Genomic DNA, 22,847 nt, shown 5'->3' on the forward strand with positions numbered 1-22,847 from the left:
ATGAGACACAAAATAGTAAAACCAAAACATATTCTAGCATGTTGTTTTCCAGTTTTGTTGATTGACCTTAGAGTTTTCTCATGCATTTTATACCCATCCCAACCATTTTCTCAGGTATACACTCTTATTATACCCCTATTTGGTTTTGCTTCAACTAGAATAAAAATAAGTGTGCATATATATATATATATATATATATATGCACATATATATTTCTATCTATATATATATGCATATATATATTTCTATCTATCTATACATATATATGCATATATATATTTCTATCTATCTATCTATCTATCTATCTATCTATCTATCTATCTATCTATTTATCTATTAGCTTGTATCTAGATATATGTAATTAAAATTCTTATGTGTTGGCTCTGGGAATAGAAAACAAACATATTTTTGAGCATTCCAGACTAGCAGTTCAGACTGTGTAGCAAGAATTTCCCAACATCCCCTTTTGAAAGCAAGCTTTAAAAGTGTTCTTAGGAAACACCAGACACCCTTCCTGACCCCCTGTCTCCCCAAAGGTGGTCTCTGACACTCCAGGATAAAATTAAAGAATCCTAATAATGAACAGTTAAAAGATATGCTTCCTATAAAAAATAGTATTTCTAGCTCCTATCATTGTCTTCTGCCTGAAGCATGAGAAATTAGATCATTTCTAGATCCCTGATTTTTAAAACCCTAGTAACTCTGACCATTGTTATAATCTATATAAACATCCATTTCCTTTTCTAATCTGACTGAGCTCTTGACTCCAATAATATTGTAGCAACGACTTTTGTTAACTTATTGTTGCCTGAAAAAATAATTCCTTCTCTTGACTTTAATTTGCTGTCTTTCAGTTTTCTGATTACTGCCTTTCTCTAGTATTATGTCAGAAGTTAAGTAGGAAGCCTGCATTAGCTTCTCTCTAAATTTTTACACACAGCCTTTTTTACTTGGTTATTTTTCACATCTCATCTTGTTCATCTCTATTTTGAAGTAAACTTCTGCTGTCTTTTCAATCTTACTTCATATGGTAGTTTTTCCACTTCTCTAAGCATTCTTATTGCCATCCTCTGAACCCCTTCTATTCTTTTTTGGAATAACATAAAGAGATCTGAAAGCTGTGTTCCAGAGGCAGCTTAGGTTACACACAGCATTATAATACCATCAATATTAATTTAATAAAAATCCTAACCCTAGATTTCTTTCCTTTGTTAACCATTACTGCTGACTGATGAAGGCTTGTAGCTGTTTTAGTTTCTGATCTGGCAGTCACAGCTATGGTACATTTCAGATCATTCATTCCAGATGTGGTGTAATAACATTCATGGAATACGTTTCCTAATACCTGCTGAACTCACTGAATAAAGTGGATATATTGTTTTCCCCTTCATACTTTATATCTGGAGAGCAACTGCACACACTAAAGGTGGAACAACTGTATTTTCTGTTCTCTTTTGGAAGTCTGTGACGCCTCAGGCACTTTTCAAGCAGTATTCTTTTATTTCAAATAAAGAGAGACAATTGTTCTCCTGGAGTAAAATCAGGTCTCCAGAGACCATTCAAGCCCCTCTTTTGACAGTGGGCAGTAAAATGTACTGGTATTGACCACCTTCACATGGTAACTCACAATTGTCATCATCTGCTTTTTGTACACTAGCAACTCAGACTGAATACTGCAAATGTCATGAAAATTGTGCCTGAAGCACAACCTCTCACCAGAGAGCTCTACATTGTCTTTAGATCTTCGAGATCTTCCACTCATTTCTGTGTTCTCGAGTTCAGATTATCCTTCATAAACCAATCATGCTGCATTGCTTTCCAGACTATGAAAGAAGTTTCCACTAAAGTCCTTTACCTTGACACCTGAAGGAAACTTCTGTAGCATCTTGAGCTACAATCTGTTATTACAGGCAAACATCTGACTTGTAGGATCAGGTGGGATACTTACCTGACACTCATAAGTAAAAATATTCAAGACTTGTTACCTCTTGATGGCAGACTGCTTTAAAACAGGCTTAATCATTTAATCAAAGGGATTCAGAAAACAAGGCAGGGTCTATTAGAGTACACTGTACTAGAAAAGTCCAATAGCTACCTGAGATCGTTAATTTTGGAAAAAAAACTCCTCACACCTATGTTGCCAGTCTGACACTTATTTCTCTCTAAACTTCTGGCTGTTGTATTACAGCATTTCATACAGTTCTTTACATTGAATTGCATATTCTTTCACAACAATTTTCTACAGAACCTGGTGCCTGCCTGACACACTTCAGAATCCTGCACAAGGATAGGAAGATGCAGGTGACTAAAGGAGATTGCTTTTGTGGAAGCCAATTATTCATTCTGTGAATTTCTACCATCTTTGATGTAGAAGGAAAAAGCAACCATGTGTGTAGGCTGACTTGTTAGAGCTGAAGCAGCAGTAAAAAGAGTCTGTGACCAAGTAGGAATGACTATGATGAGTAATAGATTTGTCACTACAAGGGGAAAAAAAAGAAAAACGTTCCCGTAAAATTGAAATTATTGTACTCTAAGGTGGGTGAAAATTCTGTATTCCTCCACTATAAAAGGTGAGAGAAAGAGGGGCAACAACACTTTTTCTCTGACATTCTTTGGAGTATGCACTTTTTAGTGTGCAGACATAAAACTGTACATTGAAATCACCTTTGAAGTCTTTCTGGTTTATCTCATATTTGAAGGCTCAAAGGTCCAAGTCCCTCCAAAGCCAGCCTTCATAATCTCTTCAAGAGAGAAGAGACACATTTGACTTACACAGTCCACCAAATCATCCAAGTGACACAGTAAATGTCACACTTGAGATTGGCACTCTTTGATCCCATTGAGGGGTGGGCACAGTCCAGGCAGCGGAATGGAAGTGAGTTCCCTAATAATATTTTTTTCTCCTATTACAGCCTTGTCTGTATGCAGACACAAAGGCAATGATACCTATTTTATTATCCTAAATACAACATAACTTGACAGGAAAGAATGTAATTGCAGCGTATCAGTATTTTTGCATGGAAATCAGAAATCTAAATTATAATCCATGTCATCTTTGCATTAGGAAATTAACATTGTCCCAAGCACTTCACACTGGCTTCTGCCAACAGCTGGGTGCAATGTAATTGTGATATTCCAGTATTTCAAACTAGTTCTGGAGGAAAAAAAATAATTAGGTAATGATCTAATTAATTAATGAACTAATTTTAAAAAATAATTAATTAATTAACTTCCACTTCTGTTTTATATATGGCCAGCAGTAAAAGCCTTTTCTAGGCAGAATATTTACTTCAAGATAAAAAATTATTTAGAGCTGTTGGCATGGACGCTTTTTTTAGATTTGGTAAGATTGTCAATTACACCAGGATCCAGTTTTATTTCACCCCTGACCATGGCAAATCTTTGACTTTATAATTGGAAAAAGCTTAAATTTGGCTGTACTGCACATCTCCAACCGCTTTCTACATTTTCTTTTTCCTTCCAGAAACAGAAGACCTGTAATATTAGAATTGCTATTTTTCATGAGAGATGGTTTTTACATAAAGGCCCTCAAGAAAGCACAAAATTCTTTCTCTCTTTTTCTCAAATATGCCTGAATTTCTGAATATTTATGGCCCTGTGGCTTGTCTATAAGAAGTTTGAGCCACCTGCCATGGACCAGAATGGAAGGAAGTCTAACCTATAACAGTGGATTTTAATTCTTTCACAAACAGCTTTGTGATGTTCATCACATGATACTAGAAAAAAAAGCAACAAGCTCTCTCTTCCAAATCAGTCACACACTCATTAAAATCACTTTTCAACACAGGACTTCTTTTTTTCCCCCTCCTGCCTTTCACTTTTTCTCACTCCTAAGCAGGTGTCTTATTCTCACCCAACTCTTTTCAGTGTAAAGCATTTAAAAAGAGAGCAACTGCTACTGAGGTGTTGCTAAATCTGTAAAAGCTTTTGTATGATGCTTAATAGCAGAAGAAATTTATAAGTGCTATTGAACACTCAAACAGAAGTTCTGTGTCAAAGTAAATGATAGGAAACGAAGAGGCACTTAGGTACTTCTCCACACCTTTGTATTTTGTGCACCTGACATTTTACATCCTTTTTAACAAATCTAGAAAAACTTAAAGTGATACAGATTTTTATTCAAATATGTGAAAATACATATTCCAAGTCAAAAATAGACCTATGTATCAATTTCACATTCATTCTACTCCATGTTTTATAGACCTACAGGGTTTCTTTCTCACTAAGATTTTTCTTCATGTTTACATAGAGCATCTGACTATATTTTGTAGCATTAGAAGAGACTGACTTATCAATGCTTTGCACCATCTGTACTCATTGTAGTTCTGCAAAATGAATGAAAATCATCAATCTTGCTTTACAGTTTTTAAGGCTTATAAATTAGATATTGAAAAATTGCATTCATTTTTCAATATTAGTATGTTTTTTATGTATTTATTTGTATATATAAAGAAGGCAACGTAGATACAGCAGATCCTTGTAGGTCAGTAAGCACAGAAGCATTTAAAACCAGTGGCAAAAGTCCTATTTGTCTCAGAACATATCAACAGACACTATGTGAAATTTCATAGCCTTCCCATAAAACAAAACCAAAATTCCACACAAGAAAATTGAAATGAACTTTTGATAACTATTTCACAAAAATTCCAACTCTTAAAAATGGTTTTCTCCGGACATTAAACAATACATTCATGTTGAATTAAATACCTTGCCTTGTTCTTACATCTTTGGTTTTCAGAATTCTTACCAAAACCTAGAGCAAGACTACACAAGCGAGGATGCAGTCTAAATTATATGCTTTCTGCAGGTTCACTGGAATCAAATATATTGGTAGTTCTTCAGATAAACTTTAAAATATTTGTTTTATTGCTGAAGAGGTATTTCTTGTGGGAAGAGAGAAGAGGTAAATAATTTATCTCTGTGATAGGCAAGGGACAGGAACGGTTCCCTTAGTGATTAGCAGTCTTTTCCTGTCTAGGACAGAAAAATAATTTGCTGCTGTGGATTTCCAGCCTCAGGCTTGTCATGGTCCATGCCACACTGTCTGATTTAAATAGATTGCTCTAGAATAATGTGACAGCATCATAAAATTCAGGAGAGATGACCAAGTTACTAATATGCTGGGGTATTATCGTTATGGGGACATGGCAACACAGAGGGTGATGAAAGCATTAAACCAGTACTTAAAATTATCTCTGACTCTACTAGGGACCTTCAAATAGACAGTCTTAGGGTTTACAACTTTTAAAAGTATTATAATAAAACTTCCTCACCTGCAGATGTGCTCCAGGATAAGTTCAGTAAAATGTAGGTAGCAATAGCATTACCTGCAATGCAGGTAGCCAACCATACAATCAACACAAACACACCACATATACGTGTGTCACTGAGCCATCAGATGTCAAAAGTGCAAACATCTATTTATCATTTTAAATGCCCTGAAGACTCCACTATCTCTATCTCCAAATATCTAAGGTCCTATTTTTTAGCAGACCATAAAGAAGTCACACATAACATGGGGAATCTGGAAAGGCACTGGATGCCTATTTAACTGCCTTCATCATATCTTATCCAGCTACAACAACATTTTATTCAAGTTCATTTTAACAAAAAATCCCTGTTCATATTTTTTTTTTCTAATAGGTCAGTTTTTTCTTGAATAGGAAATACCTATCAAAGACCTGAAATGCAGTAAAACAAAGGCAAGAAACCTTTTAAGTTTGTGTCTATAGCTTTCATGGTGTTAGAGGGACCAATCTCTCTGCAGAGAGTGTGCCCAGAGTAGACCCACACAATGAAGAAATGTGTCAGAAGTATCAGCTGGTAAAGAGGCATCAGCCTTCCTTTTGTGTCATTCAGTACCTAAAAGTGCCATGAGAGGGCTGCAAGGAATTTTGCACAGACATGCAGTGATAGGGCAAGGGAAAAAGTCTTTAAACTGAAAGGGGACAGGTCTAGATTAAACATTAGGTAGAAATTCTTCACTGTGAGATTGGTAAGGCACTGCAACAGGTTACTCAGAGAAGCTATGGATGCCCCATCCTTGGAAGTCTTCAAGACCAGGCTGGATGAGGCTTGGAGCAACCTGGTCTAGTGGAAGATGTTCCTGCCCATGGCAGGGAAGTTGATGATCTGTAAGGTCATCCATCTTTGAAGCCAAATCCATCATTCCACGATTAATGACAATCACATGAAAAGCTTTGTCTATATACTCCATAAATTTGCAATGAATTAATAGTTAAGGAAATGCAGCCTGGACAGAAAGAAACCCCTGAGAGAGGTTATTGTTGCAGTGCTTGTCACTGCAGATATAAGCACTTCATTGTCAATACTGGATTCTTTCAGTGTAGCTTCACACAATTCTAACCCATGCAAACAAAACAGCCCTGTCTGTCCTAAAGCATGTGTACTGATGAAGCATCTTGGGGTGACAAATATTCATACAGTCCAAAACAGTACAAGAATATGTCTGCATATAGATATATACCCATACATATATAATATGTATATATTTAGTAATGATAATAGATTTCTCAGACTGATCATCTATAAACTTAGTCAAGGAAATTACACCTAGAATATTATTGCATTTCTAATGAAGTTAATTATTCACAGATAGTGAAGCACTCCATTTAAATATAACCTTGACTCTATGTCTTGTAAAAAATACCATAAAAAAAAGAATGGGGGGGGAAAACTCCTAACCTGCACCTTATTATCTTTTCACTGAGACAGTTACAAGGAAGCTTTATCTTGCTTGTCTGAATTAAAGTGCATTTAAATATTAAGAAAAAAAACAACACTATATTACTTCAGTCCTGCTTTTCCTGTGATATTTACATCCAATGGCACTTTTGTATATATATACCCCAGGAGATATAAAATCACTTATTTGTTTTGTGAGTCAGATCAGTAAGACACTGGTAAAACTCCATCTGGCAAGCAAGCAGAAGTTCATTTTTGTGTTTCTGTTATCACTAAACATTATTCAAGATTCTCATTACACTTGTCATCCTAGTGCAAGGTTAATTAGAATTAATAAATGCTGTACTAATCCAAAAGGAAGAAAGGGCAAAGAGAGAAAAACATACTAATTATCATCCATCCGAAGTAAAGCAATTTGACATAGGACACACTGTGCAGATGGACCCATCTTGAGCTGAAGATGGGAAAAATCTGTTAAAAAAAATTATACCTCCTTTAGGTTTTGATTTTAGTGGTGTAATGACCAATTCTGAGTAAAATATCTCACATAATGGATTCAGTACAGGACACAGGAGCCTTTAATCCATTATTCACCTGCTTTGCAACTTTTGCAACAAGAAAGTAAATTCATTTTTATGCTACTTGATTTATTTGTGTGTGGAACTGAAATAAATATTTTTATCCACAATGTAAGACCTCCTAAAATCTCAGGATCTTTCATTACAACGAGATGTTATTTCTATTCCTGCCCAGAAAAGAACCACAATAAAACTATGTAAAAAACCAACCAACCAACCAACCAACCAACCAACCAACCAACCCCCTAAAAAACAATCAAAAAAACCACAAACAAACAACAAAACAAAACAAACAAACAAAACCCCACAAAATAAAACTTGCTGAGAGCAAGCAGCACTCACTACCTTGTGTTAACACCAACAAGAATTGCTGGTTTGAGAGTTTTGTTGTTGCTGCTCTTTGTTTGGGGGTGTGTTACTTGATTAGTTGGAGGATTTTAGTATTTGGTATCCTATCAATAAGGAACATTAGCTGCATTAAACACTTAGCATGTTCAAAATATTCTAGATATTTTACGGCAAGGTTGTCCAAGAGCACTTGAATATCCAAGAAGTGCTTTACTTGTAAAAAACTGAAAAAAAACCCCAGATATTAAAGGAGTTTTCTTTGAAATCATAAAGAAGTGCTTAAAAAAGACAAAATAAGAGTGGGCTTCCTCATTTGTTCATCTTCTTAATTTAAGGTAGTGTCCTTCTATCACACTTTCATTTTACCTTTTCTATATTCAACTTTTTTTTTGCCCCCAGAACTCAAGTAACTTCATTCTTTGTTTTGCTGTCTCACTACCATGTAAAAATTTCTTATTTCTACCTGTTGTGTGACAAAAATTTAAATAAATCAATTTTTAAAAATTCAAATACAAAATGAGCTCTCATATTTTTTCTACATACACGCACATATATATAATAAGAAATATGGAAGTTTGATATTTTCAAAGATGAAACTGCTTTTCCTAACTATCCTTATATAATTCTCCCATTCTCTTTGCCATGACATTTTATGCATGACTCTCTTGAAAAGTAAACTGAAGAATGGAGAAGTTTCTTTTCAATTAAACACTCCCTAATCCTGCTCTGTTCAAGGAGAAGTAGAAGAGCAAAGAACCATTATGCTATTTCTTAAATATCATTGAAATTTGTGCTAGACCAGTAGAAAACTAAAAAATCTTTCTTGCTCTATCAATACTTTACACCATTATTCTCCTGACTTTTTGTTTTCAAAACTAAACTTCTGCAAGAGCCGCTGACAACACAGATTTATTATCCCCTCTTTATATAACACATTAGCATAGGTGGATGGCTGTATTTAATATTGCTTACATGTGGGACAACTCGACATGCTCTGTTCTCTGCAAGTTCCTAATTTAGAGCTATGACACATCAATAAACCTGTCATTAAACATCTTTTCTTTCTGGGTTTTTTGGGGTTTTTTTTGGTTGTTTTGTTTTTGTTTTTTTAGAAAAAATGTACTTGATGCTATCTGCCTTGTCAGTAAATGACAAATATACATTCAAACTTGAAGTAATGGTTTGAGATAGTCAGCAAGACATGGAATTCTGACAGTTTGTGTCTCTGTGCCTCTCTTTAGAGAACATATTTTAACTTGCATAAGTAACTTGAAGTTGAATTTATTTTATTTATTAGTGTTTCTGAGCTTAGGCTCTAAGATAAACAACAGAAAAATAAGAAAATGCTGTCATTGTGAGATGCAAGTTATGTTTTAATTTGTGGTGCTCACAGTACTCTAAATCACATGCACAAAGACCTTACATTTCATGAAGCATGACTTCCCCTCCCACCCCGAAACTGTAAATCCAAATATACAGGAAAATTTTAAAAATTCTAACAGATTGTAACAGCATCCAGTCTTAATCAGTTACTCAGCTTCCTACAGATTGCATACAAGACTGAGATGCCTCAGATTACAAGGCACACAGAACTTTGCCTTTGCATAAAATATTACTTAGTAATAATTTCTGCTTATTAATCATGGCAGAAGAGTGTATCTTAGTATAAATCCTCTCCTTGGAGGCACCATACAGTTTCTCTATCACATCAAAGTTTAGGAATATCTTCTGAGTCAAGACTATTTGCAACCAGTGCTTTCCTTGCTATACCCTTCCCACACACAATTACCTTACACACACAGAGGAGACCACAGTAACTTAGTTCATCTTCACAACACCAGACTCTCATATCAACATTTTAAATTTTTTCACATAAATATTAATGCTGACTTCAGTGTTAAACTAGCATGGAACAGAAATTCCCTATAAGCATCTTCAAGAATATTTCTTAACCCATTACTTTTTCTGGGATGCATGCTATTAACTTTACAGCTTCACTTGCTGACCAGAAGCACTCAATACTTGTTTCTTTCTTTCCTCTAATTACTCTTTTTTTTTTATTTTTTCTTACAGGGACAACCTACCCTCTGAGATGGAAATTGTCTTTTTGTTCAGTGTTTTGACCAGCAGGTAGGTAGCTATTAGGATCATACATAAGAAATTATTTCTGAAAGTCTGCAGAGGGAGACAAAGATGTGAAAGATGTCTGATTGGAGAGATACTTGTACAGAGTTCAAATATATGAGTCATGCCTGGAATCACAACGTAGCTATTTCTGTTCTTTTATTCTCTAGCTGCAAAAATGCAAGTTGCTTTCAGATTTTATTCAATTTTTTCTATAGCAAAAAATCTCCCTTTCCTTGCAATAAAACAACACAGGTTCAATTTTTTTGATTTTTGATTTTATCCCTTACCATATATTGAAATCAACTTGCATCTAAACATTTACTATGTGCCACATCATGCAGAGAAGTTATCAGATGCATGGAGTTTAATTAAATATCATACAGCAGCCAAAAACATTGGCCTTTTGGAATTTTAGTAACAAGCTATGAAGCAATTTACTTCAGGTAATTTGGAGATACTTGGCTCCAGACTTCTGTCTAAAAGCCACATGTCTGATGTGAAATGAGCTAATCGGTGACTGAAGCCCTCTGGCTCAAGTCCCTGTCATTTCAGCCCCTTTGTCTGCTGCCTCAGGCTATGCAGGAGATGGGAGAAGGAACTCGGCCCATTCTGAGCTCTCTTTCCAGCTGGGTGGAAAAGAGGCAATCTCATTGCTGGAGGTCCTGACGGCTGCAGCTCAGAACAAAGTCTCCTTCCAAATTTGGGAGTCCTTATGTTCTGAGTTGGGAGATCAGAGGCGGTCTAATTTCAAAGAGAGAGCAAAACCATTTTTTCCCAGTGTTCTAGCCTCATTTCAAGGGACAGACATGGATAAAACATTTTTCAATAGTCTATGTATTATTATGGATAATATTATGTCAAACATAGTAACAGCAATTGAGTTTTGCTGGACTGCAAGAAGTTACAACAATCCAAGACATAGCTAAAAAGAAAATAATTCAAATAACCCCTATTAAACTAATTTTATTTGGTCTGTCATGTAACTTTAATAACAAATGTCTTTTAATATTAGATTTAAACATTCAGCTTATTCTAGGATTTCAGTCTCTTCTTACTGGATTGTTTTGACATCTCTTCTACAGTGACAGGTAAAATTCGTCAGCTGCCTGAAGTCAGAGATATGAGAGAATATGGTGCAGAAACCCTTTTAAAGATCCTGTGTACCCAGCCAACACCAATTCAAATAAAAACTCCCAACTCCTGCCCCTAGCCTGCTGCAAAACAGATATAAACCATATAGACTGTGGGTCATGTAAAGCTTCTGTGCTGCAGTACAACTGCTATCTCTCAAAACTCCAGCATTTCAGAACTTAGAATTTTCCTGAAAACTACTTGTTGAGATAACTAAGAATGAATTTTAATACTAAATCTCCAGAAGATGCTCACCCAGAAATATACGGCTCATTCCTAATTAGGGTCTTCCGCTGTGTGCATGGGGTAACTATGAAGAGCAGAACCGTAATTGTCCATACATTTAATAGCTCCTTCCTACAAAGATGTCCTCTCTTGAAATGCAAATTTCTCATTATAATAGAGGGTCTATTTCAGTCAAATTAAACATAGAAAGAAGCTACCTGTTATCATTCCCTAAATGAAATTCAAGCAAATATCCATTTCAAACTTAGAGCTACAGCCAGACCCAACTAACAGGGGCTGTCTCCCTGGGGCTTCAATAAGGGACATTAATGGAAAACTCTCCAGTCTACTTAGGCCCTCTGATTACTCTCTGCTGCTGGTTGTTCGAACTAGTAATGAAGAAATTACAACAAGAAGTCCGAAGCCAAAAAGGAGGGCATTAAGGCTGTGAGGATAGGAGAGAAGAATTTTCTTTTTCCTTTTTCATTATCGTGGAAGAGATGATATTGCAGCATCATCGACTATCAGCTTTCTCCAAGAATCAGTGATCATGACAATCATCACACCTTGCTCCATCATATTCCATGGATTTTTCATAGAGAAGGGAAAAAGACATTTTCTGCATTATTCTTTTTCTTGGAAGTCATAAACACATACAAACTTTTAGCATTTGGTGCCAATATTGGTTGTTTTTTTTTTATTTTTATAATTTCTTTTCCATGGTAGCTAATTCTTACATAAGGATGACACCAGGCTACTTTGTGCAGCTAGGTGCCCATTTGTTAGGTTGTAGGATGGTATGTCCTACAGTAGACATAAAGTTTCACATCAGTTAACACTTTTCGGTATATGGTTATAAGGCAACACTTTCAATGTCTTCATAAAATAAACTCAAAAGGCACTGCTAGAAAAAGTATTTTCTTCCCTCCTTTCAACTCTTGGAGTTAGGATCATCACAGAATTAAATACAGGACTACTGAATTCCAAGTACACTGCTTTACACTAACTGACATGTGTTAGCCACATCTCATTCACTCATGAAAACCCCAGTTTTATGCCAACAGGGTTACATATTGGTAGTTATCACTATATCTATCATGCCCCTGGCAAGGTTTTAAACAAAACTGAATCAAGTCCTACTCTGGAAAAGATAATTTTTGTCTCTAATCACCACCAGTTTTAGAAGATTCCCTCTGAAATTCACAAGTTCACAAGTATGACTGTAGTTTTATAAACTGCAGATATTAAATTATATCTAAAATGATATCTGAGAGTAAAACTTCTAGACAAGTGACTTGTTTACTATTTTGAACATGATAACGTAGATTTGGCAAATACCACAGAAATAGAAAAAAGCTGATGGATTTCTTTTTCCATTCACCAATCACCTTCTAATGAAATGAAAATAAAACAGATATTTTTTTCTCAAAGGATATAACGACAAAATGGTTGGATTTAATAAATCAGGTAATCTCTGACCAGAAGTTTAAACCACAGCCCCAGAACTCTCCACCTCCCCTCCTGGCTGTGGGGGAGTGTGTGCAAACGTGGCCTCAGCAGATGAGCCTGTGGGCAATGGCCTCCCCCAGCGCCAGCCTGGCCCAAGGTGATTTTCAGGACAGCTGCAGGGTTGGGCTTTCTTGTGGATACATTCTCCTGCCTTAGTCTTTTTTCCCTGTCCCTAGACCAGAGGGAATTGAACAATAGCGTTGTCACCTTTATGGTTCCTCAGGTTGCATGAGGCAGCTCAAGTTCCAGCCCAAAGCTGCAGTCAGGTGAATGAGGGTGGGCTTGGGCGATCTCAGCCTCTTTATTCACTTTTGCCATAATGGGCAAATCTCCCTCCTGGCAATGTTTGATCCCTTAGCCATGACATTTCGGTGCCCCTGTGAGCCCCAGTGGCATACGACAGCTACCCCGAGCCCCACAGGGCCGAGGCCTGGCTTTGGAGGGCGGGCTGTGCGGGCCATGAGGAATTGGCCAGATGGACGCGGCCAGGGAGGTGCGGTCAGTGGCTCCGTGTCCAGCGGAGGCCGGGGAGGAGGGGTGTCCCTCAGGGAGGGCTCTGCCTTGGCCCCGGGGCTCTTGAATGGCCTGGCCAAAGACGCAGAGAGAGGACGGAGCTCCCACTCAGCACGGGGTTTGCAGGGGACAGGGAGCTGAGCGGGGCAGGGGCTGAGGAGAAGCACTTGGGGTGCGGATGGAGGAGAAGCTCAGCGTGAGCCGGCAATCTGTGCTGCCAGCCCAGAAATCCAGCCCTGTGCTGGGCTGCCCAGAAAGGAGCCAAGAGCAGCAGGTCTAGGGAGGGGATTGTGGCCCTCTAGTCCATTTCTTCAGACCCTACCTGGAGCATGACATCCGTGTCTGGGGGCCCCAGCATAAGAAGGACGTGGACCTGCTCCAATGAGTTCAAAGGAGAGCAGTGGAGATGCTCAGAGGGCTGGAGCACCTGTGCTCTGAAGACAGGCTTGGCAGAGAATGTGTTCTAGTCAGCTTAGGGAGAAATGGCTCTTGTGACAATTGAATTGAGGCACAAATGAGACCATATGATGACAACATCCAGATTTCATTTAACATGGATTTTATTTCACAAGAACTGTGAGGGAGGGATAGAAAGAAATAGGAACAAAGACTCAGAGTGCATAAGACAATCAGACGGAGCTAGATGATTTTTGAAGCCCTTCCCAACCCAATCTATACTGTGACTCTAGATGTGTGGATGTGTATCGTAACTTGGTATGATTAGTATTATCCTCATCATCATTATAATTTTATTTTAATCTTTATTATAATTATTTACTACTACTACTATTTATTCTTCTTCTTCTTCCTGTGCCTATACTTATAATTATTACCTTTACTGCTACTACTAATTCTTCTTCTTATTTTTTTTTTCTTCATTTTCTTGTTGCTATAATATTTCTTCTTAGATGCTTCTTCATCTTATTCTTCTACATTTTTCCTCATTCTTCTTATTCTTCTCAATTTATTTACTACTACTATTTCTTCTACATCATCTTATTCTTATTTACTGCTACTATTTCTTCATCTTCTTCATTTTCTTCTTATTTCTATTCTAATTCTTCTTTGTTTTGTGTTCCTTTTGGAGGATTTAGTGTCTTTTTCCTTTTTATACAACTTTTTTTTTTAAATGCAACTTTCATTTGTTTAGGAAGAATTGCCTGTGTCGGGGTCCTGCAGTGTGCAGTGGGATCCTGACAGCAATACATTCTGTTTGTGCCCATTCCTCATGGGATAAAATCCCAAAGGATCACATGTAATCCTTTCAGGGTGGAAGGAGGAAATGGCCTTAGATTCCATAAGAGGAGGTTCTGATGAGATAGGAGAAACAATTTCTCCCTGGAAGAGTGGTCAAGCATTGGAAGAGGTCATTCTGGGAGGTGGTGGAGTCAGTGTCTCTGGAAGCGACAAGTCATCTGGATGTGCCACTAGGACCCGTGGTTTTGGGCTGTTGATGGTGGTGCCAGGCTGGTGGTTGGACTGGATGACTTTCAAGGTCTCTTCACATCCTGGTGATGAGTCTCTGGCATTCACCGCTGAGCCAGCTGGCACCAAGTGTCCCCCACGAGTGCTGGTTTGGGGATGGCCACATGGGTAATCTTTGTTCTTGGAGAGACCCACTTGGGATGCTCCAAAGCAGCCGGGCACCGCTGAGGCTGCAGGGCCACGTCCAGGCAAAGGCAGCCCGTGTGGCTCCCTCAGGACACGGGGCAGGCTGTGGGCCAGGCACCATCTGCGGGGCCCGGGCTGGCGCCAGCAGCGGGCCCTAATCCTCGGGCTGTGGCGCCAGGCAGGGCCAGCGGAACAGGCTGCGCAGCGCCCGCAGCGCCCGCCTGAGGCGGGAGGGATGTTTCTTGTGGGGGTGCCGCTGCTGGCTGAGGGCCTGGGCTCCCGGCTGGGCACCTGAGGGGCTGGGGCGGCTGCGCAGGGCCGACAGCAGGTTCCATGTGCTGGCCTCTGGCACCTGCTCCTGGAAGGCAGGAGAGGCCCTGTGTCCTCTGGGGGCCGGGGCTTTAGCATGGGGAGGTGAGGCACAGAGTGGCCCTAGGAGGCACGGCTCAGATGTCCCGTGCTCAACCCAAGCCTCGCAAGGGGCAGGCACGAAGAAGCCGCTTCTGGCCAAATCTGCCAGTCTTTGCTCTCTGTCCGTGTCTTCACAGAGCTCGATGACACTGATCTCTTCCCACTCGCCCTCCTCTTGCAGCAAGGGCTTGGCCCCGACGATCTGTTCCCAGCTGTCCAGCTCAAGGCCTTGGTCACTGTCACTACCCCAGCTGGACTGCACGGAGGGTCTCTTCTCATTCCCTCTGGACACCTCCTGGCCAGCAGTCTTCCTTCTGACAAAGCTCACGGCCAATGGATTCTTCCCAATCTGACAGTTCCTGGTAGCTGCCAACATCTTCGTGGGGCAGCTCATGCTCACCGTCTTCTTCCCAGTCTGAAACTTCCTGGTAGCTCTCAGCATCCCCATGGGACAGCTCTTCCTCAGTGCATTTATCCCAATGGGAGAGCTCCAGGTCCCCCTGTTCCTCTGGCTGCTGGCCAGATGCCCGGACCTCAAGCCAAGCCCTGAACACCACCTCAAAGCTGATGCACCTCGCTAAGTCCAGCAGAGCCTGGCTGCAGCCCGGGGGACTGCGTGGGGCAGGGACTGGGCTCTGTGTCCCTGCCGATGGCCCCTCGTCACTGCAGGCACGAGAACCTGGTGCCTTTTCCACCTCGGGAGCCAGAGGCTCCAGGGACTCCTCCACCTCCCCAGCAGCTCCAGCTGGAGCAGCAGCAGCAGGAGCTGCCAGCTCATCCTCTGTGGGACTCCCCGGGGCAGGAGAGGCACTGGGCAGCTCATGGGCTGCTTCTCCTGCCATCTCTCCCCATTGGGAAACCTCTTGATGCTTGTCATAATCCCAGTCCTTCTCCATATTGGCAAAGGCTCCCTTCTCCTCAGTGTCTGACAGGGGCAGGCCTGAGCCGCCGCCTGTCGCCAGCCACTGCCCGCTGAGGGCCTGCTCTTGCAGCCAGCCGGGCAAGGGGCTGGGTGCCTGGGAGTGGGGCTTTACCTTGTCCTCCTCCTCGTCTGACCTCCTGGGTCGCAGAGCGGGATCCCGGGAGCTGCTTCCTCCTGAGCGAGCGGCTCTCCTGGGACGGGGCAGCGCAGGGCCCCGTGCCCCTTTATATACCCCCTGCAGGGCATGGCTCTGCCATGTCACAAGGGGCCCTGGGCATCACAATGGCCCGCATCACCCAGGGCCCTGACACAACGCGCCTGTGTCACAAAGGGCCACGCCCGGCAACCCTTCAGCAGCCAAACCCACTGGAAGTGGCATGGAGCAGCCCCCAGAATGGTGGGCTTCTAGCCCCTTGTTGTGATATGGTTATTAAAGGATCAGAAATGACTCTGCCCGAATTAGGCTGCAAACGAGACCATATGCCAAAGTCAGTAGTATGGGTGTTATTTAACAAGAAATGAGAAAAAGAGAGAGAGAGAGAGAAAGAGAGCAAAAGAGAAAAGACGGAATGGGGGAAGGGGGAAGAGAAAGAGTGACAGAGACAGATTAAGTAGAAGACTGGCACCCAACCGCACCCCAGATCTTCTTGGTGCTGAGGGTTCCCCGCACACACGGAGCTCAGTGGGTTGATACACACTTGGGCCGGGTGGGAAGGCGGCCCAGGTACCTCCCCTGGCAGGGGAAGTTTGACCCAGTCCCTTGCAGCAGGCTCTGGATCTGTTGCAGCCCTTTGCATCACGAGCACTGCTCTGCTGCAAGGCCTCAGCAGTGAGTCTGGGGAGAGCTTTGGGGGGCTTTGATGGATTATGGCAGCTGACACACATGGGAATGTCCAAAGGATGTGGCCCTCCTGGGCTGGGTTTTTCACAGCTGGGCCAGTTTGTGTGAGGGAAAGAGTGAGAAAGTATTACTTGAAAACTGAATATATTAGAGCCACCTAAGAAAAAAAGTACTCTTTGGATTGCAGTAAGTCTGTTTTTCTCATGAATGCTATTTACCTCACATACATTAATAAAAAGGCAGTGTGCTTCCATTTTAAACACTGCCTACATGTTTGAAAGGTGTTCAATTTTATTGCATCATTGTAAAACTGAGCATTATGCTGAAAGTTTCAAAATTCTTCAGAAATATGTAGTATTTAAGGTTCTGTCACCACTAATTATGAAATATATTAATTGAATTAATAACTGAACAAAGTGCTTAACATCAGAAGAAAGTAAATAGCATATAAGAAAGAGAGAAAATTAGCAGTTTCAATGGAATTTTGAAACAGAACAACATTAAAGAGAAAGAATAATTTTTTATTTTCCTCAGTAGACAAAAGTAGGGTTGAATGTAGGAGCGAAGTAAACAGCAAAAGCACGATAATGAACTAGAATGTTATGCACTATAATAAACCTCTTCAATTACTGATTTTTACTTTAAATAAACAGGTAAAATTCTTCCACAGTCTTTTTTTCTTTGGATACTTCTTCATTAAGCTTTCAAGCACCCTTTTTCCACTTCATGCAAAACATGTTCCAAGTTTGCTCATACACTGGGAACAGACATTTATACTAGTACCGTCATGTTTCTCCTACTACTCTCTGACTTGGGCCAAAGATGTTCAGAAACACATCATTTTTTTCTCCCAGCTTCCCAAGCATCTTGTCTTTTAAACTGGACTGACAAACTAAGATATTCTCTCATTCAAATTTAAAGTTCTCACTTTTTTTTACATTCTGAGCCAATATGCATGTGTAACATGTCTACCTAAACAGTAGAACTGAAAAGTCCTGATAATTATATTAAGTGAATACTTCAAGATGGAAACTATCAACAATGAGGTCAGCTCCTATTGGGTCCTAAGTTGTCCTTTCAACTCAGGCAATGGGCACTGAACCATATTAAGCATAGCCATCTCCTGCCTGCGCATTCCCTTAGCAGCACCTAGGACTGCAAAACAGCCTCTGATATATTAAAGTATTTTAAAGTGAGCTTTTTTTCCATTACTGCATGAGTGACCTTCCCCATAATAACCTTATTTATAAGAGAATTAGACTTTCTGAACTAATACAGCAGTAAATATTAGATCAAAATTGGCTCATGAAGAAATTTTTCATAGGATAGACACTAGTAACCAGATTTCCAACCTTATGTCAATCGTTACTTCTATAAAGGGATAGAACAGTAATAATGCAAAGTTTCAAAAATTCACTTTCCTCTTCAACATACATAGTTTTAATTCAAACTCACCTAAATTCCCTTCCAGAACTGTTGTTTCCAAGCCTCTGCTTTAAAATGTGCTAAAGTCATGGCCTACGTTTCACTATTGCCTGACCTTGCTGCCCTAGAAAGAAATATTGAATGAGCAATGTTAGGAGAGGATTTGATTTCTAAAACTACTGAAGTAATTTGAAATAAACTGTTCCCTCCTCTAATATTTTGAACGTTTCATGTCACTATTAATTGAAGACATACTGGCTAAAAAGATTCAACCCATCACATAAGACATCAGTCAGTTTGGAACCACTTAATAAAGCTTCCCCTCGGTGTTGATCTCCATGATGCAAAGCAGCTCTTTAAACATTCAGCATTTGTTGCCCTGATTTCTACAGTACCGCCATGGTCATTTGTAACCTGGAGCAAGAAATGCAAAAGAGCAAAACCTCAGTCTTTTTAAAATGTTGTCCACTTTGTCTACCGATTCCATAGATGCTTAAAATTATCATAGCATCTCTCCTATGCCTAAACTGTAAAAGAGAAGTTCTCAGTAAAAGCAGCAAATGCTGTTGAGCTGTACAGCTGGGTAGGCTTTCCATCACTATATCCATACACTCAACTGCAAGACAGGGGCACTGACATGGATTGATCTCAAATTCCCACTGCAAAACAGGGAAAGAGGCTTTCTCTCCCTGTATTGTATCCTCCCAGCTCAAAAAAAAAAAAAAAAAAGTAAAAGCTCTAGTTTTTATACTCTGAGAATATCACACAAGTGTAGCAGGTCATGCATTTAAAAGAAACACAAGCAAATGATGCATGGAAAAGAAATTTACATCTCCTTTAAGTCCCTAAGACACCAGTTTTGAAGGATGAGTTACTGATCCTCTCCTTAAAACTCCTGGACATCATCAGGAACACCAGGTTTTGACTGACCTTATTCAGTTCAGCTGCAAAACATTTATTGACATCAAGAAAATATTTACTGCATACCCCAGTAACACTAAGGCTGTGTGAGCAACTGTAAGGTAAGTTTAAGATGATGAATATATTTTTCCTTATAAATTGATTTATTTCAGGCTGGTTAGGACAGTCCCTTCAGTTTTGTATAACATTAAAAATATATCACAGTGCCAGACTAAGACTTGCTTCTGTCACATACTTATTCTGAGTATTTATCTCCCTCTATTATATCATTTTCTTCTATAAATTATACTGGATACTCTGGTTCTGTGTATGACAAATAAACATGCCTAGCAGCATTGATGTAAAATGCAGACTAAAATTATACTTGTTAATTTTTTTATTTTTTATTTTTTTTAATTTTTTTTTAAATTTGTTTCAAGAAACTGTGTTGCAGGAATAATACATTAGCAATTATATGTACAAAACAAACTAACATTACAATTGTCTAAAACCACCTAGACTGGGTGAGGAAGGGAGCTCTTCACCACAGTTGGGTGTTTGCTCCATTTGCAGCACACAAAATTTAGAAAACACAGAGATGGGGATGAGGCATGAAATAAATGGTGGTGAATGAAAACTAACAAAGACACATAACTCTCAATTTAATAAAAAACCAATTTCATTAACATGGATATATTCCAAGGGTTCATTTTGCTGTAACACCAGTACTTTCATATTGTGGAACAAATTTTTAATCTTGTATTAATGCAAATAATAGTGTTTAAATCATGTTTTCTTCCATTTCACTGGTAGACTACCATTTGCTAAAATATTTGCAACACTTCCTTTTGCTCTCCCAATTTCTACTTTAATTTTTCCATTAATTTGCAATCTATAATAATTGACATGATATATTATAGCAAGGATACAGCTTTTGACCTTAAAATTGTAGTCATTATTTCAGATAATGATTTATGGTTACAGTTTAGATAGACAGACATAGATAATTTAATTCTGGAGCACTTCCTAATCCTTTTATTAAAACCAAGCTACAAGATTGAAAAAAAAAAATACATATAAACTGAGAACTATTTTATTTAGAAAATCCAAGAGTTTTAGTAGAGATCATTCTGACAATAATCAATGTATACATAAATAATAGAGATAAACTAATGAGACAATTATTCACTAGGAGAAAAATTGCTTTCTAAGGTATCATTTACCTTTATTATCTCTATAGATTTTTATGAAATCATTTTAACAACCAAATATCTTACATATGCGCAATTAGCAAATTTCTAGAATGAAATATTAAGAAGAGATAATGAAAGTAGATATGAAGACATAAGTCAAACTGCACATCTGATTGCAAAAATTCTTTTTCTGAAAGACTGCCACAAGGATAACTTTTTCATATTGTCATTGCCTGAATTAAATTAGCCATTTTGATTTATTTAAATATGTGTAATGCTATTAAGAAAATTGTTTTTTAAGTATCTTAATTCTTTGGATTTAAATAATTATCATTTTTATTGTGATGCTAAGACAGTAATTAGACCTGCCACCAGAAAGCTGAATATAGTGCAATGTTTTAATTTATTTGAAATCTTGGTAGATAAATATGGGCTGATATCAGGTCCTTCATTTTTATTTATGGAACTCCTCAGTGCAAATTGTGGTATGTCCAGCTAGGGCCAGTCTTCTGGGAATTATTTGAAAGGTGTTAACTGAGGAACACAGCTGCATGACCTATGTTGTCTTTGTGATTTCCTTCCAGGAAGAAGGCCCCATTTCCTTCCATTTCCTTCTGGAAGACAGGTTTCTCATAATACATACAGAAGATTTAAAAGGGCACTGTGCTGTCCTTACAAGGGCAGTGTGTCTGGTTGGTATCTGCATAGAAGCCAGTTCTTGGAAATGGCAGAGAAAACAAGTCTACTTCTGATGCTGAAGATTGATCCGAGTAATGGGTTAATCCAATTATTGAGTAAGTAAAGGCAAAATAAGGAAATCTTTCTTTCTCAGAAATGTGGTGAAGTCTTCTAGTGTTACTGAAGGAGCAAATAAATATTGACGTTAAAGCAAACACGAAAGGCGTCTCTGACATCTCTGACAATTCAAACACTTTTCTACCTTCCATATACGACCTTCCTACAAAACCCATTAACTGTATTATATCAAAAAATTACCTCATTTATTACTGCTCAGCCAACAAAAATAGCCTACAACAAGCCTAACAAGTTTCCTGTAGGACTAACCCTCCTGATATTGTGAGAACAGTAAGGTAAGTAAGTCTGAGATCTCCACAGCTAATTTCATGTGGATAGAATTTTTAAAAGATGAGGGAATTATGTAGGAAATTGTCCTGAAAGCATTAGTGAGATCAAAACTGGGTGATACTGTTCATCATCTGGAACATGAGCATGTTTGGAATGTTTGAAACTAGCAGTGAAGGCAGTGTTAAAAAAGCCTACTCTGAGCATCACACTCTCAGCATCACACTGATCAGCAACTCTTAACTTTGCCTTGATCAAGATCGAACTTTCAGGAATACTGCTAAGTAAGTCTGCTGCTGCACATCAGCAAATCAATATTGACTTTACACTAACTAAGGACTTTCCACTTCTTTTCTCTCTGAGACGTCATTTTCACTCTCTGTATAAACTAACATATACAATCACCAGAGGATGTTGTTAATGCACTATGCGTGAAAGGCTACCAGAGGTGACAAACTGCATCTAACATATGAGCTAATCTTCACTGTTTTCACTTACTCCAAGACAGGAAAAGAGCGAGTTCAAGTTAATCCCAGACTCAGGAGTACCATCAGTGAAAGGTTGCCATCTTAGATCTTACACAAACCCAATGGTTTTCCCTGAGAAATATTTCTCTAACTGTACCCAAAAACTAAACTGAAGACAAACTAAAAGCCACACAGATGAGATCTGCAGTGTTATTTGGTTCAAAGTAGTAATCAGTTCTTGCTGAACACAAATACCAAGTAATTATCCACTACCAAATATTTATGTAATGTACCTCATAAAAGAAACAGAATCTGGAAAAAAATAATTGTTTTGATCTCTAAGATCCAAAAATAAACTATTCAGATGGGTGAGAGTGAAACACTTATAATATTAAATCAAAAGAAAAATCTAAAACTCTGACAGGGCCATCTTCCAATTAAATAGCAAATGCATGCCCAAAATTGTTGCTCCACACTAGGGGAGGACAGCAAAAAGGAAGAGACAACAAGTTATAGCATTGAAGTAAATTGGATTGCAGCAAAACATAACTGGTGAAGATATTCAGAGCAGCAATGGAAAAAACAACTGCACTTTCCTCCCTCTCTGCCCTTCAGGTGTCAAGAATCCTTTGGAGAGCCCAGAAGGCTTTCACCTCTCAACCATTCCCAAGAGGAAAGGCTGAGAGGTGAGGACTTCCAAATCCAGAAAGTCCATGATATTGGTATGAACAGAACATTTGAGGTAAAAGATCATGCACTCCTTTTGTTTGCCACTGGATGTTAGGTCAGTATTATATCAAGGAACTTGATCAAGGAAATGGGTCTTGAGGGCCCATT

General features: G+C 39.0%; 1 long non-coding RNA gene across 2 annotated transcripts in view; it reads right to left on the reverse strand.

Annotated features, from left to right (window-relative positions):
• The window catches only part of LOC111928968 (uncharacterized), a 28,872-nt gene extending 15,282 nt beyond the window's left edge, over positions 1–13,590 (reverse strand). Inside the window, exon 1 of one of the 2 annotated variants that reach the window (XR_015287243.1) lies at positions 13,004–13,288. This is a non-coding gene — a long non-coding RNA (uncharacterized LOC111928968). Of the gene's footprint in view, positions 1–13,003; positions 13,289–13,479 lie in introns of those variants that run through there. The other variant, XR_002864411.2, reaches the window with a different exon arrangement.
• Positions 13,591–22,847: the final 9,257 nt, after the last annotated feature.

Source organism: Cyanistes caeruleus, chromosome 5 (assembly GCF_971803275.1).
Source record: "Cyanistes caeruleus chromosome 5, bCyaCae1.hap1.1, whole genome shotgun sequence".
NCBI classification, from domain to species: Eukaryota; Metazoa; Chordata; class Aves; order Passeriformes; family Paridae; genus Cyanistes; species Cyanistes caeruleus.